Source organism: Arachis ipaensis, chromosome B3, assembly GCF_059453495.1.
Source record: "Arachis ipaensis isolate K30076 ecotype BB chromosome B3, ASM5945349v1, whole genome shotgun sequence".
In the NCBI taxonomy this organism is placed as follows: Eukaryota; Viridiplantae; Streptophyta; class Magnoliopsida; order Fabales; family Fabaceae; genus Arachis; species Arachis ipaensis.
The window spans coordinates 34,913,127-34,928,127 of NC_142438.1; the positions used below are offsets into that span (position 1 = coordinate 34,913,127).

Here is a 15,001-nt window from a genome sequence, read left to right on the forward strand (position 1 = left end):
GATTGAAACATTTTATCAAATAGTTTATAGACATAAAAGTTAACAAACTAATAAATCAAACTAAAATATAATCTCTGTCCATATACTTCAAAATTGAATCACAAACACACAGATCCATGAATATATAGAGTGAAATGTAAAATAAAAGCAACATAAAAAACTTATCTATAGTCTATACACATGTCAATTCTCCCAACTCTGATTAACTTATGAATCAGTAAATTTGCATTTTTTTGTTGGAGCATTTTATCAAACAATTTACAAACATGAAAGTTAACAAACTAATAAATCAAATCAAAATGTAATCTCTGTCCATATACTTCAAAATTGAATCACAAACACAGATCCATAAATATATAGTGTGAAATGTGAAATAAGAGGAACATCAAAAACTTATCTATTATCTATACACATGTCAATTCTTCCAACTCTGATTAACTTATAAATCAGTAAGTTTGCAATTTTTTATTGGAGCATTTTATCAAACAGTTTACAGACATGAAAGTTAACAAACTAATAAATCAAACCAAAATGTAATCTCTGTCCATATACTTCAAAATTAAATCACAAACACATAAATCTATGAATATGTAGAGTGAAATGTGAAATAAGAGCAACATAGAAAACTTAACTAATTTCACTAGAGTAGATGCAAGCCGTTGTGACTAGACTGGTTGAGTAGTGGTGGAGGAATAGACCGTTGATAACAGCTACAGTGGTTGATAGTATTGGAAGTAGGTAGCATGAACGGCTGAATCCCAGGTTGAAGAAGAGTCTTGGAAGAAAAGAGAAGGGTAGGGTTTAGAATTATAGAGTGGAATGATTTTTTCGTCTGTTTTCTCGCCTAAGTTGTGGAGAAAATTTTTTGGTGGGTCCCTTCTCTTTTTGGCACTATTGTATATTTCCCTTGACATTTTCTTTCAAAACCAAACAGCTGAAACTTCACATTTTTCCCCTATTTCTTTCCGTCCGTGTTGAATCCCGCCCTATTTTCTATCTAAACAAATACAGCGTTACTATACCAACATGTGATTATAGTTTAACTATGATCAGCAGCCGACCAACTATGATCAGCCTTATCTGCCTCAACCTGTGCTTGCAGACTTTTAAGTTCACAAGTTCCTATGTAACACAGATGAACGAAGTCATGCATCGCTACATGGGAGATACACCTCAGAATCTATTTGTATAGATGTTTCCTCCAATCCATACCAGAGACTTTTTTCAAAGAAAAAGGGATTATATATAAATTTATAATTCAGACAACAAATCACCAAAAATTATTTTTAAATAGAAATGGTGTTTTATTTGAATATTGACATTTGAAGTGTATTACAGTATTGTAGAAATATTCAACACGCCCCTCTACGTGTTTTAACATGCTCCCCACGTATTGGCTAAGATGTTGCCACATGTTCAACACACCCCCATGTGTTGTAACACGTCCCTCCACGTCTTGACTTCTCACTTACAAAATTCATCCACCTGTAATTACACCAAATAATCCCATTTCTACAAAAAAAAATACCAATATTTTTTTCATATAAAAAAATTAGCCACAAATCACACATTACAATCTAATCTTATTCTTCTAAATAAATGCGTTTAGTTATCATCATGTGTCAGTCAAATAGGGCGAATATACATAGACAAATACACTAGCAATAGTTTTTCAACTAGCATATGTACTTGTGCAATACATGAGTTTTTTTATTTACATTTCAAGTATTTTTAATAAAAAATATTTTTATATATATTTAATTTTAAATTAAGTTTAATTTATTATTTTTATTCATACAAATACTAAACAAAAATACATAACAAAGAAATTCATAAACTAATTAGATTAATTAAAAAAAATATAGTATACAATAAATCAACGTCTTAATTTCTATGAGAAAATGTGCGTATATATATTTTTTTGTAAATAACTATAACTTTAGTCTATGTCTCTATCAATGATCATTGCATATTTATAGGATATATCGAAGTATCTCTATTCATGTATCCAAGTATTCTAACTTTAGGTTTCAAAATTTTATGTCTAGATGCTACCTTGAGATTCATAATAAAATCATACCTGAAAAAAATTAAGATAAAATAAAAGGACAAAAAAAATAAAATACTTTAAAAAAACAACATCTAATATCAAACCTTTAAAAGAAGGTTGAAAGTAAGTGAAATGATGACCTCTTGAAGGAGAGGGCATGAGGCCGGATTGGGTTCTTTAAGGTGTTCTTCCTTTTGCATACCTCATCCATGCTCCCTCACTCAATCTATTTATTTATTTAATATATAATACCATTAGTCATTCCTTTCTCTTTTGTTTGTATTTGTTCCTTTTGTATTTAAAGAATCTTAATTGCTCCTTATTATATTAAATAAAAACTTGGTGTAACTATTATTTACGATGCATTATGTAATCATTGTTACCTAGAGTTACTAATTTCTCTTATGTATAGCCACCCTTTTTCATTTCAGACTAATTAGCTACTCTGTTACATGCATGATTTCAATTAATATTTTCATTTTGTCTTTAATTTCATTCTCAAATCGTTCATCATGTATCTCTTTCTCCCTTCGATTATCGTAATTCCATCATATCCCGTGCTTTCGGAGTTTCCACTCATTAGTTGGCCTTTACAACGGAACATGTAAAGGCTTTCTAATTCAATGCGATTTTATTACAACATGCTTTGGTTATCATTCATATACTTGAATAAATATGCATGCATTCCTTAAAAGCAACATTATTGTCCAACACTAAATCTTTCTCTTTGTTCTTTCCCCCAATAATTGCTTTCGATTTTTCATGCCAAGAATGTATGAGAACTACTTTCAGGCTTCTTCATTCTTTTTGAAAATCAATTTGGATATGGTTATAAATATATTTACATCTATTATTTATTTTTATTTTTTCACCATGATCGTAATTTCATATTCATTTTTTCTTTTATGTCATGTTAAAAATTCAGGATGTTGGAGAGCTCCTTGTATTATTCTATAGAAGCTTCATGTATGTTATCTCTGATACTTTAGTGTTCGTAGATGCTTACGATGGTACCATCGACATAAGAATACAGAAAGAAGATCGAACTACAATCATAGTTGAAGGTTACGAATAGCTATTGGAGAAATATCGTCTTGATTATGGTGATTGGCTTAATACCAAGTACGTTGGTAGGGACAGATTTCTAATTAATCAAGAAATGGATCACAACATGTATTTAATTTCTAACTATATAGTCCCCATTAAATCTTTACTGGATAACCATAAATTTTTCATAAAAAACATTAATATGGACTCAACTGATCATACAATTCCATTGATTAACGGGAACCCACATGTTCCTTCAAGTAATGTAGGCCATGCATGTCCAACACAAGCTCCTGATGATTTGATGATATCCTTAGATCATCCTTCTTCTAAAATTCAATCCTTTATGTCCTCAATATTACGCAACCAAGTTCCTCTCAATATTCATAATGATATGTCTTTTATGCAGACTTTAGGATTCTCTAATCATAGCATGGAATCCTATTTCATGAATTTCACCAACTAGGATGCAGCCAAATCATCTTTTAATGTAAACATCTCTGATATTACTCTATGTGCAGAAGTAGTGGATGATAATAATTTGGTATCTTTAGAAGGCATAAATATTTCATTTGACCAGTTGGAGGTAACGGTTTCCAGCAATAATGTTGGTTCCTGTACCTAATGCATATGTAAAGGATTTGCTCAATGATGATTATATTTATGAGATAGAATTAAAATTTAACCTTCGGTACGACCTTAAGCACGACCAGTAGTATAGCATTGTTTTTACTAATTTAAGCGACAAAGACAGCTATGAACAACAACATAGCATTGATTTAAAATATTCAGATAATGATGACAACCAATCTAATGATCAAAATTACATACAATAATAATCAACTAAACCCTTATCTATTTTTTTCAACAAAAAATACTCCATCCAATACATCATTTTAATCATCATTAACTGTTTAAACTAACTCTATTTTGTCATGAATTTTTTAAGAGATGGTGTACATGTTGAGCACAGGATTGTTATGAAGATAAGTAAATTATAATATACTAGATTGGTAATTAAAATTAGCATAAATATTTATTGTTTGTGTTTGATGTTAGAAGCAATTTTCTATAGATATAAACCAGTTAATGTATTCATTGTTTTTTTGTTTGTGTAGTACATTCATGTTGTTTTATGAAATGAGCTCAAACCTTTTGGTATTAGAATTGTATGGACTATAATTTGTCCCGACCCTTTCTCTCATAGTAGATTCTACTTCAAGTTTTTCAATAGTTCTGGTAGATAAACTGAGTTTAAGTTCAGTTTTGGATGGAGGAATTTTTCTTTTTATTACAAGTTACAAGTTGGGGATGTTTGTATATTCAAAGTTATATCAACATATCCATTTGAGTTAAAGGTGAACAACATTGTTAGGGATGTGTGAATTCAGATATTTTTCAATCATGTATTTGTTTCTATTGTTGAGCCTAATTTTTTTTCCTGCACAACGAACACGAGAAATTATTTTTTGTTATTTAATATGACATGAAGTAGCTTCTTAGTATTTGTAATTTAACATGTAAGGGATGATTTCAGTTTTTTATTCACGCGGAGAAATCCATGTGTGTTAATTTAATTCGATGAATAGTGCACATTATATGATGAATACATAATGTAAACTTTAATTCCTATGCTTAGCATTTTTCGTGCATGTACATTATATTTGAAGTTTTGAATTTGGTCAATCTGATTTGATGAATATGAAGGTTTATTTATGTATTAAGTAGTTAGATTTGATGAATATAAAGGTTTATTTTAATTTCTTTTTTTTATTATTTTTGAAAAATTTTTTTATTTATTTAGTTTATTTTGTTTTATTTATTCTACCTAGTTTACCTCACTAGGAATTTTCTTCACTCTGACGTAAAAATTCTCACTTTTTTTATTTTCTGTTTGTTTACGAATAAGAACAGAGACAAAAAACCACTTCTTGATTTTGATCCTGAGATTAAAAGGACAACAATAAGCTAGATGATGAGCGGATAATTTATACGCTTTTTGGCATTGTTTTTAGGTAGTTTTTAGTAAGTTCAAGCTACTTTTAGGGATGTTTTCATTAGTTTTTATGTTAAATTCACATTTCTGGACTTTACTATGAGTTTGTGTGTTTTTCTGTGATTTCAGATAATTTCTGGCTGAAATTGAGGGACTTGAGCAAAACTCTGAGAAGGAGGCTGACAAAGGACTACTGATGTTGTTGGAATCTGACCTCCCTGCACTCGAAATAAATTTTCTGGAGCTACAGAACTCCAAATGGCGCGCTCTCAATGGCATTGGAAAGTAGATATCCAGAGCTTTCCAGCAATATATAATAGTCCATACTTTATTCGGGAATTGACGACGTAAATTGGCGCTCAACACCAATTCCATGTTGCTGTCTGGAGTAAAACGCCAGAAACACGTCACGACCCGGAGTTGAACGCCCAAAACACATTACAACTTGGCGTTCAACTCCAAGAGAAGCCTCAGCTCGTGGATAAATCAAGCTCAGCCCAAGCACACACCAAGTGGGCCCCGAAAGTGGATTTATGCATCAATTACTTACTCATGTAAACCCAAGTAGCTAGTCTAGTATAAATAGGATAAGTTACTATTGTATTAGTCGTCTTTTGACCACGTTACATCTTTGGTCTCAGTTTTGTTTTATTCTTCATCTGAGGAGGCTATTGATCACGATTTAGGGGGCTGGCCATTCGGCCATGCCTGAACCTTTCACTTATGTATTTTCAACGGTGGAGTTTCTGCACACCATAGATTAAGGGTGTAGAGCTCTACTGTACCTCAAGTTTCAATGCAATTACTACTATTTTCTATTCAATTCTCCTTATTCTTATTCCAAGATATACGTTGCACTTCAACTTGATGAATGTGATGATCCGTGACACTCATCATCATTCTCACCTATGAACGCGTGTGATTGACAACCACTTCCGTTCTACCTTAGGCCGGGCGCATATCTCTTGGATTCCTCAAACAGAATCTTCATGGTATAAGCTAGATAGATGGCGGCATTCATGGGAATCCGGAGAGTCTAACCTTGTCTGTGGTATTCCGAGTAGGATTTCGGGAATCTGGAAAGTCTAACCTTGTCTATGGTATTCTGAGTAGGATTCCAGTATTGAATGACTGTGACGAGCTTCAAACTCCTGAAGGCTGGGCGTTAGTGACAGACGCAAAAGAATCAAGGGATTCTATTCCAACCTGATTGAGAACCGACAGATGATTAGCCGTGCTGTGACAAAGCATAGGACCATTTTCACTGAGAGGATGGGATGTAGCCATTGACAATGGTGATGCCCTACATACAGCTTGCCATGGAAAGGAGTAAGAAGGACTGGATGAGTAAGTAGTGAAGCAGAGTTTCAAGAGGAGCACAGCATCTCCATACGCCTATCTGAAATTCCCACTATTGATTTACATAAGTATTTCTATCTTATTTTATTTTCTGTTTATTATTTATTTTCGAACTTATCATAAACCATTTAATCTACCTGACTGAGATTTACAAGGTGACCATAGCTTGCTTCATACCAACAATCTCTGTGGGATCGACCTTTACTCACGTAAGGTTTAATACTTGGACGACCTAGTACACTTGCTGGTTAGTTGAACGGAGTTGTGGACCATGGTATTGGCACCAAGTTTTTGGCGCCATTGCCAGGGAAGAAAAAAGCAATGGATTTTACAAAATGCATAAACAAATGAATCACAATTTCGTCCACCAAGTTTTTGGCGCCGTTGCCGGGGATTGTTGAGTTTGAACAACTGACGGTTCATCTTATTGCTCAGATTAGGTAATTTTCTTTTCAAAAACCTTTCAAAAATCTTTTTCAAAATTTTTCTTTTCTTTTTCGTTTTTTTTCCAAAAATATTTTCGAAAAAATTAATAAAAATCCAAAAAAAATCATAAAATCATAAAAATAAAAAATATTTTATGTTTCTTGTTTGAGTCTTGAGTCAACTTTTAAGTTTGGTGTCAATTGCATGCTTTAAAAATTTTTTCTTGCATTTTTCGAAAATTCATGCATTCATAGTGTTCTTCATGATCTTCAAGTTGTTCTTGGTAAGTCTTCTTGTTTGATCTTGATGTTTTCTTGTTTTGTGTTGTTTGTTGTTTTTCATATGCATTTTTCGTTTGTTAGAGTCCATGCATTAAAGATTTCTAAGTTTGCTGTCTTGCATGTTTTCTTTGCATAAAAAATTTTTCAAAAATATGTTCTTGATGTTCATCATGATCTTCAAAATGTTCTTGGTGTTCATCTTGACATTCATAGTGTTCTTGCATGCATCATGTGTTTTGATCCAAAATTTTCATGTTTTGGGTCATAATTGTGTTTTTCTCTCTCATAATTAAAATTTCAAAAATAAAAAAAATATATTTTCCTTATTTTTTTTATAATTTTCGAAAATTTGAGTTGACTTAGTCAAAAATTTTCAAAATTAGTTGTTTCTTACAAGTCAAGTCAAATTTTCAAATTTTAAAAATCTTATCTTTTCAAAATCTTTTTCAAAAATCATATCTTTTCCAATTTTTCCTCTTTTTTGAAAATTTCAAAATATTTTCAAAATCTTTTTCTTATCTTTATATCTAATTTTTGAAATTACACTAACAATTAATGTGATTGATTCAAAAATTTGAAGTTTGTTACTTTCTTGTTAAGAAAGGTTCAATCTTTAAATTCTAGAATCTTATCTTTTAAATTTATTGTTAGTAATTAATTTTAAAATTTAAAAATTAAATCTTTTTCAAAATATCTTTTTCTTAAAAATTTTATCTTTTTATCTTATCTATTTATCTTATCTTTTTATCTTATCCTTTTCAAAATTTTATCTTTTTCAAATTTGATTTTAAAATATCTTATCTAACTTCTTATCTTCTTATCTTTTTCAAATTTGACTTTAATATCTTTTTCAACTAACTATTTGACTTTTTATTTGTTTCTTATCTTTTTCAAAACCAACTAACTACCTTTCCCTCTCTAATTTTCGAAAATATCTCATCTCTTTTTCAAAATTTCTTTTAAATTTTAATTTTAATTATATCTTATCTTTAATTTTCGAAAATCACTAACTTCTTTTTCAAAATTATTTTTGAATTCTCCCTCTTCTCTTCTTCTATTTATTTATTTATTTACTAACACTTCTCTTCACCTCTCCTCATCTCAAATCACTACCTCTATCCTTAACCATTCTTCTTCACTCTTCTTCCCTTCTTTCTTCTACTAACAACAAAGGATCCTCTTTACTGTGACATAGAGGATTCCTCTTTCTTTTTTCTTTTTCTCTTCTCTGTCATATGATCAGGAATAAGGAAAAAGGCACTCTTGTTGAAGCTGATCCAGAACCTGAAAGGACTCTGAAGAGGAAACTAAGAGAAGCTAAATTACAACAATCCAGAGGCAACCTTTCTGAAATTTTCGAACAAGAGAAGGAGATGGCAGCCGAACCCAACAACAATAATGCAAGGAGGATGCTTGGTGACTTCACTAAGCCAACGTCCAAGTTTGATGGAAAAAGCATCTCCATTCCTGCCATTGGGGCCAACAATTTTGAGCTGAAACCTCAATTAGTTGCTTTAATGCAACAGAACTGCAAGTTTTATGGACTTCCATCTGAAGATCCTTACCAGTTTTTAACTGAGTTCTTACAGATTTGTGAGACTGTGAAGACGAATGGAGTAGATCCTGAAGTCTACAGGCTCATGCTTTTCCCTTTTGCTGTAAGAGACAGAGCTAGAACATGGTTGGACTCACTACCTAAAGATAGCCTGGACTCCTGGGATAAGCTGGTCACGGCCTTCTTGGATAAATTCTTTCCTCCTCAAAAGCTGAGCAAGCTTAGAGTGGATGCTCAGACCTTCAAGCAAAAAGATGGTGAATTCCTCTATGAAGCTTGGGAAAGATACAAGCAGATGACCAAAAAGTGTCCTTCTGACATGTTTTTAGAATGGACCATATTAGATATATTCTATTATGGTCTATCTGAATTTTCCAAGATGTCATTGGACCATTCTGCAGGTGGATCCATTCACCTAAAGAAAATGCCTGCAGAAGCTCAAGAACTTATTGACATGGTTGCAAATAACCAATTCATGTACACTTCTGAGAGAAATTCCGTGAATAGTGGGATGCCTCAGAGGAAGGGAGTTCTTGAAATTGATGCTCTGAATGCCATATTGGCTCAGAATAAAGTGTTGACTCAGCAAGTCAACATGATCTCTCAAAGTCTGAATGGATGGCAAAATGCATCCAGCAGTACTAAAGAGGCAGCTTCTGAAGAAGCTTATGATCCTGAAAACCCTGCAATGGCAGAGGATAATTACATGGGTGAACCTTATGGAAACACCTATAACCCATCATGGTGAAATCATCCAAATTTCTCATGGAAGGATCAACAAAAGCCTCAACAAGGCTTTAACAATGGTGGACGCAATAGGCTAAGAAATAGCAAGCCTTTTCCATCATCTTCTCAGCAACAGACAGAGAATTCTGAGTAAAGTACTTCTAATTTAGCTAATCTAGTCTCTGATCTGTCTAAGGCCACCTTAAGTTTCATGAGTGAAACAAGGTCCTCCATTAGAAATTTGGAGGCACAAGTGGGCCAGCTAAGTAAGAAAGTCAGTGAAACTCCTCCCAGTATTTTCCCAAGTAATACAAAAGAGAATCCAAAAGGAGAGTGCCAGGCCATTAATGTAATCAATATGGCCGAATGCACAAGGAAGGAGGAGGACGAAAATCCTAGTGAGGAAGACCTCCTGGGACGTCTCTCAAACAAGGAGTTCCCTATTGAGGACTTAAAGGGATCTGAGGCTCATATAGAGACCATAGAGATCCCACTAAATTTCCTTCTGCCATTCGTGAGCTTTGAAGACTATTCTTTCTCAGAAGAGGATGAAGATGTGATTGGAGAGCAAGTTGCTCAATATCTAGGAGCTATCATGAAGCTGAATGCCAAGCTGTTTGGTAATGAGACTTGGGAAGGTAAACCTCCCTTGCTCATTAGTGAACTAGATACATGGATTCAGAAAACTTTACCTCAAAAGAGACAAGATCCTGGTAAATTCTTAATACCCTGTACTATAGGCACCATGACATTTAACAAGGCTCTGTGTGACCTGGGGTCAGGCATAAATCTTATGCCACTCTCTCTAATGGAGAAACTAGGGATCATTGAGGTACAGCCTGCCTTATTCTCATTACAATTGGCAGACAAGTCAGTAAGACAACCTTATGGATTAGTAGAGGACGTGTTGGTAAAGGTTGAAGGCCTTTACATCCCTGCTGATTTCATAGTCTTAGACACTAGGAAGGAAGAAGATGAATGCATCATCCTTGGAAGACCCTTCCTAGCCACAGCAGAAGCTGTGATTGATGTTAACAGAGGAGAATTAGTCCTTCAATTGAATGGGGACTACCTTGTGTTTAAAGCTCAAGGACCTTCCTCTGTAACCATGGAGAGGAAGCATGAAAAGCTTCTCTCAGTGCAGAGTCAAGAAGAGCCCCCACAGTCAAACTCTAAGTTTGGTGTTGGAAGGCCACAACCAAACTCTAAGTTTGGTATTGGGACTATACAACATTGACCTGATCACCTGTGAGGCTCTAGGAGAGCCCACTGTCAAGCTATGACATTAAAAGAGCGCTTGTTGGGAGGCAACCCAATTTTTATTTATCTAATTTTTATTTTATTTTATTTTTCTTTTATGTTTTATTAGGTACATGATCATGTGGAGTCACGAAAAAATATTAAAAATAAAAACAGAATCAAAAACAGCAGAAAAAAAAATTTTGCACCCTGGAGGAAGGACTTACTGGCGTTCAACGCCAGTAAAGAGCATCTGGCTGGCGTTCAACGCCAGAACAGAGCATGAATCTGGCGCTGAACGCCAGAAACAAGCAACATCCTGGCGTTTGAACGCCAGGAATGTGCCCTGAGGAAAGCTGGCGCTGAACACCAGTAACAAGCATAGAACTGGCGTTCAACGCCAGAAACATGCTGCACCTGGGCGTTGAACGCCCAGAACGTACATCATCTCGGCGTTTAAATGCCAGAAAGCTATGCAAAGGCATTTTACATGCCTAATTGGTGCAGGGATGTAAATTCTTGACACCTCAGGATCTGTAGACCCCATAGGATCATCTCAGGATCTGTGGACCCATAGGATCCCCACCCAACATATTTCCACCTCAATCTCTTTTTCCCATCACCTCTTCACCACTCACATCCATCCATCCTTCCCACCCAAACCCACCCTACATGGCCGAAACACAACCATCTCTCCCTCTCCTCCATATCTTCTTCTCCTTCTTCTATTCTTTCTTCTTTTGCTCGAGGGCGAGCAACATTTTAAGTTTGGTGTGGTAAAAGCATAGCTTTTTTGCTTTTACATTACCATTAATGGCACCTAAGGCCAGAGAAACCTCAAAAAAAAAAAGAGAAAGAGAAGAGAAAAGGGAAGACAAAAGCTTCCACCTCCGAATCATGGGAGATGGAGAGATTCATCTCAAGGGTCCATAACTCAGTAGAAGAGCATTTGCTGCAAATCAAGAGATTCCTGAGATACCTCAGGGGATACATTTTCCTCCACAACTATTGGGAGCAACTAAGGGTGGAACATCAAGAGCACTCCATCATTCTCCATGAAATTAGAGAAGATCAAAGAGCAATGAGGGAGGAGCAACAAAGGCAAGGAAGGAACATAGAAGAGCTTAAGAACATCATTGATCCTTCAAGAAGAAGACGCCACTAAGGTGGACTCCTTCCTTGTTCTTATTTTTCTCTGTTTTTCGAATTTCTATGCTATATGTTTATCTATGTTTTGTTCTCTACTTCATGATCATTAGTATGTAGTAACTATGTCTTAAAGTTATGAATAATTCAATGAATCCTTCACCTCTCTTAAATGAAAAATGTTCCTAAATCAAAAGAACAAGAAGTACATGAATTTCGAAATTATCCTTGAATTTAGTTTAATTATATTGATGTGGTGACAATACTTTTTGTTTTCTGAATGAATGCTTGAACAGTGCATATTTTTTATCTTGTTGTTTATGAATGTTAAGGTTGTTGGCTCTTGAAATAATGATGAACAAAGAGAAATGTTATTGATAATCTGAAAAATCATAAAATTGATTCTTGAAGCAAGAAAAAGCAGTGAAAAAGCAAAAGCTTGCGAAAAAAAAATTAGAAAGAAAAAGAAAAAGCAAATAGAAAAAGCCAATAGCCCTTAAAACCAAAAGACAAGGATAAAAAGGATCCAAGGCTTTGAGCATCAATGGATAGGAGGGCCCAAGGAAATAAAATCCAGGCCTAAGCGGCTAAATCAAGCTGTCCCTAACCATGTGCTTGTGTCATGAAGGTCCAAGTGAAAAGCTTGAGACTGAGTGGTTAAAGTCGTGATCCAAAGCAAAAAGAGTGTGCTTAAGAGCTCTGGACACCTCTAACTGGGGACTCTAGCAAAGCTGAGTCACAATCTGAAAAGGTTCACCCAGTCATGTGTCTGTGGCATTTATGTATCCGGTGGTAATACTGGAAAACAAAGTGCTTAGGGCCACGGCCAAGACTCATAAGTAGCTGTGTTCAAGAATCAACATACTTAACTAGGAAAGTCAATGAAACTATCCGAAATTCAAAGTTCCTAGAGAAGCCAATCATTCTAAACTTCAAAGGAGAAAGTGAGATGCCAAAACTGTTCAGAAGCAAAAAGCTACAAGTCTCGCTCATCTAATTAAATTAATATTCATTGATATTCTGGAATTTATAGTATATTCTCTTCTTTTTATCCTAATTGATTTTCAGTTACTTGGGGACAAGCAACAATTTAAGTTTGGTGTTGTGATGAGCGGATAATTTATACGCTTTTTGGCATTGTTTTTAGGTAGTTTTTAGTAAGTTCAAGCTACTTTTAGGGATGTTTTCATTAGTTTTTATGTTAAATTCACATTTCTGGACTTTACTACGAGTTTGTGTGTTTTTCTGTGATTTCAGGTAATTTCTAGCTGAAATTGAGGGACTTGAGCAAAACTCTGAGAAGGAGGCTGACAAAGGACTGCTGATGCTGTTGGAATCTGACCTCTCTACACTCGAAATGAATTTTTTGGAGCTACAGAACTTCAAATGGCGCGCTCTCAACGGCGTTGGAAAGTAGACATCCAGAGCTTTTCAGCAATATATAATAGTTCATACTTTATTCGGGAATTGACGACGTAAATTGGCGCTCAACGCCAATTCCATGTTGCTGTCTGGAGTAAAACGCCAGAAACACGTCACGACTCGGAGTTGAACGCCCAAAACACGTTACAACTTGGCGTTCAACTCCAAGTGAAGCCTCAGCTCGTGGATAGATCAAGCTCACCCCAAGCACACACCAAGTGGGCCCCAGAAGTGGATTTATGCATCAATTACTTACTCATGTAAACCCAAGTAGCTAGTCTAGTATAAATAGGATAAGTTACTATTGTATTAGTCGTCTTTTGACCACGTTACATCTTTGGTCTCAGTTTTGTTTTATTCTTCATCTGAGGAGGCTATTGATCACGTTTTAGGGGGCTGGCCATTCGGCCATGCCTGAACCTTTCACTTATGTATTTTCAACGGTGGAGTTTCTGCACACCATAGATTAAGGGTGTGGAGCTCTGCTGTACCTCAAGTTTCAATGCAATTACTACTATTTTCTATTCAATTCTCCTTATTCTTATTCCAAGATATACGTTGCACTTCAACTTGATGAATGTGATGATCCGTGACACTCATCATCATTCTCACCTATGAACGCGTGTGATTGACAACCACTTCCGTTCTACCTTAGGCCGGGCACATATCTCTTGGATTCCTCAAACAGAATCTTCGTGGTATAAGCTAGATAGATGGCGGCATTCATGGGAATCCGGAAAGTCTAACCTTGTCTGTGGTATTCCGAGTAGGATTCCGGGAATCTGGAAAGTCTAACCTTTTCTGTGGTATTCCGAGTAGGATTCCGGTATTGAATGACTGTGACGAGCTTCAAACTCCTGAAGGCTGGGCGTTAGTGACAGACGCAAAAGAATCAAGGGATTCTATTCCAACCTGATTGAGAACCGACAGATGATTAGCCGTGCTGTGACAGAGCATAGGACCATTTTCACTGAGAGGATGGGATGTAGCCATTGACAACGGTGATGCCCTATATACAGCTTGCCATAGAAAGGAGTAAGAAGGACTGGATGAGTAAGTAGTGAAGCAGAGTTTCAAGAGGAGCACAGCATCTCCATACGCCTATCTGAAATTCCCACTATTGATTTACATAAGTATTTCTATCTTATTTTATTTTCTGTTTATTATTTATTTTCGAACTTATCATAAACCATTTAATCTGCCTGACTGAGATTTACAAGGTGACCATAGCTTGCTTCATACCAACAATCTCTGTGGGATCGACCCTTACTCACGTAAGGTTTATTACTTGGACGACCCAGTACACTTGTTGGTTAGTTGAACGGAGTTGTGGACCATGGTATTGGCACCAAGTTTTTGGCGCCATTGCCAGGGAAGAAAAAAGCAATGGATTTTACAAAATGCATAAACAAATGAATCACAATTTCGTCCACCACTAGAGCTTTTAGAGTTGCTGAAAGTCTCAGAAACAATTCTAAGAAGGAAGCTGAAGAAATCACCATGGAGCCAAACAACAACAACAATGTTGCAATTCCTAATGCTCCCAATGCTCTTGAGCAACCTAGAAGAACTCTTGATTCTTACACTGCTCCAAATCCCACTTTCTATGGCAGTAGCATTGTTGTGCCCCTGTGAATGCCAACAATTTAGAGTTGAAGTCTCAGCTCATTACTTTGGTGCAATAAAACTGTTAGTTTCATGGACTCTTGCAGGAAGTCCCAAACTTGTTTATCTCTAATTTCTTGCAAATTTGT

General features: G+C 35.2%; 1 pseudogene; it reads left to right on the plus strand.

The window, feature by feature from the left end:
- Window positions 1-1,045: 1,045 nt before the first annotated feature.
- LOC148570286 (uncharacterized) lies at window positions 1,046-10,677 on the plus strand (annotated as a pseudogene).
- The last annotated feature ends 4,324 nt before the right edge of the window (window positions 10,678-15,001 follow it).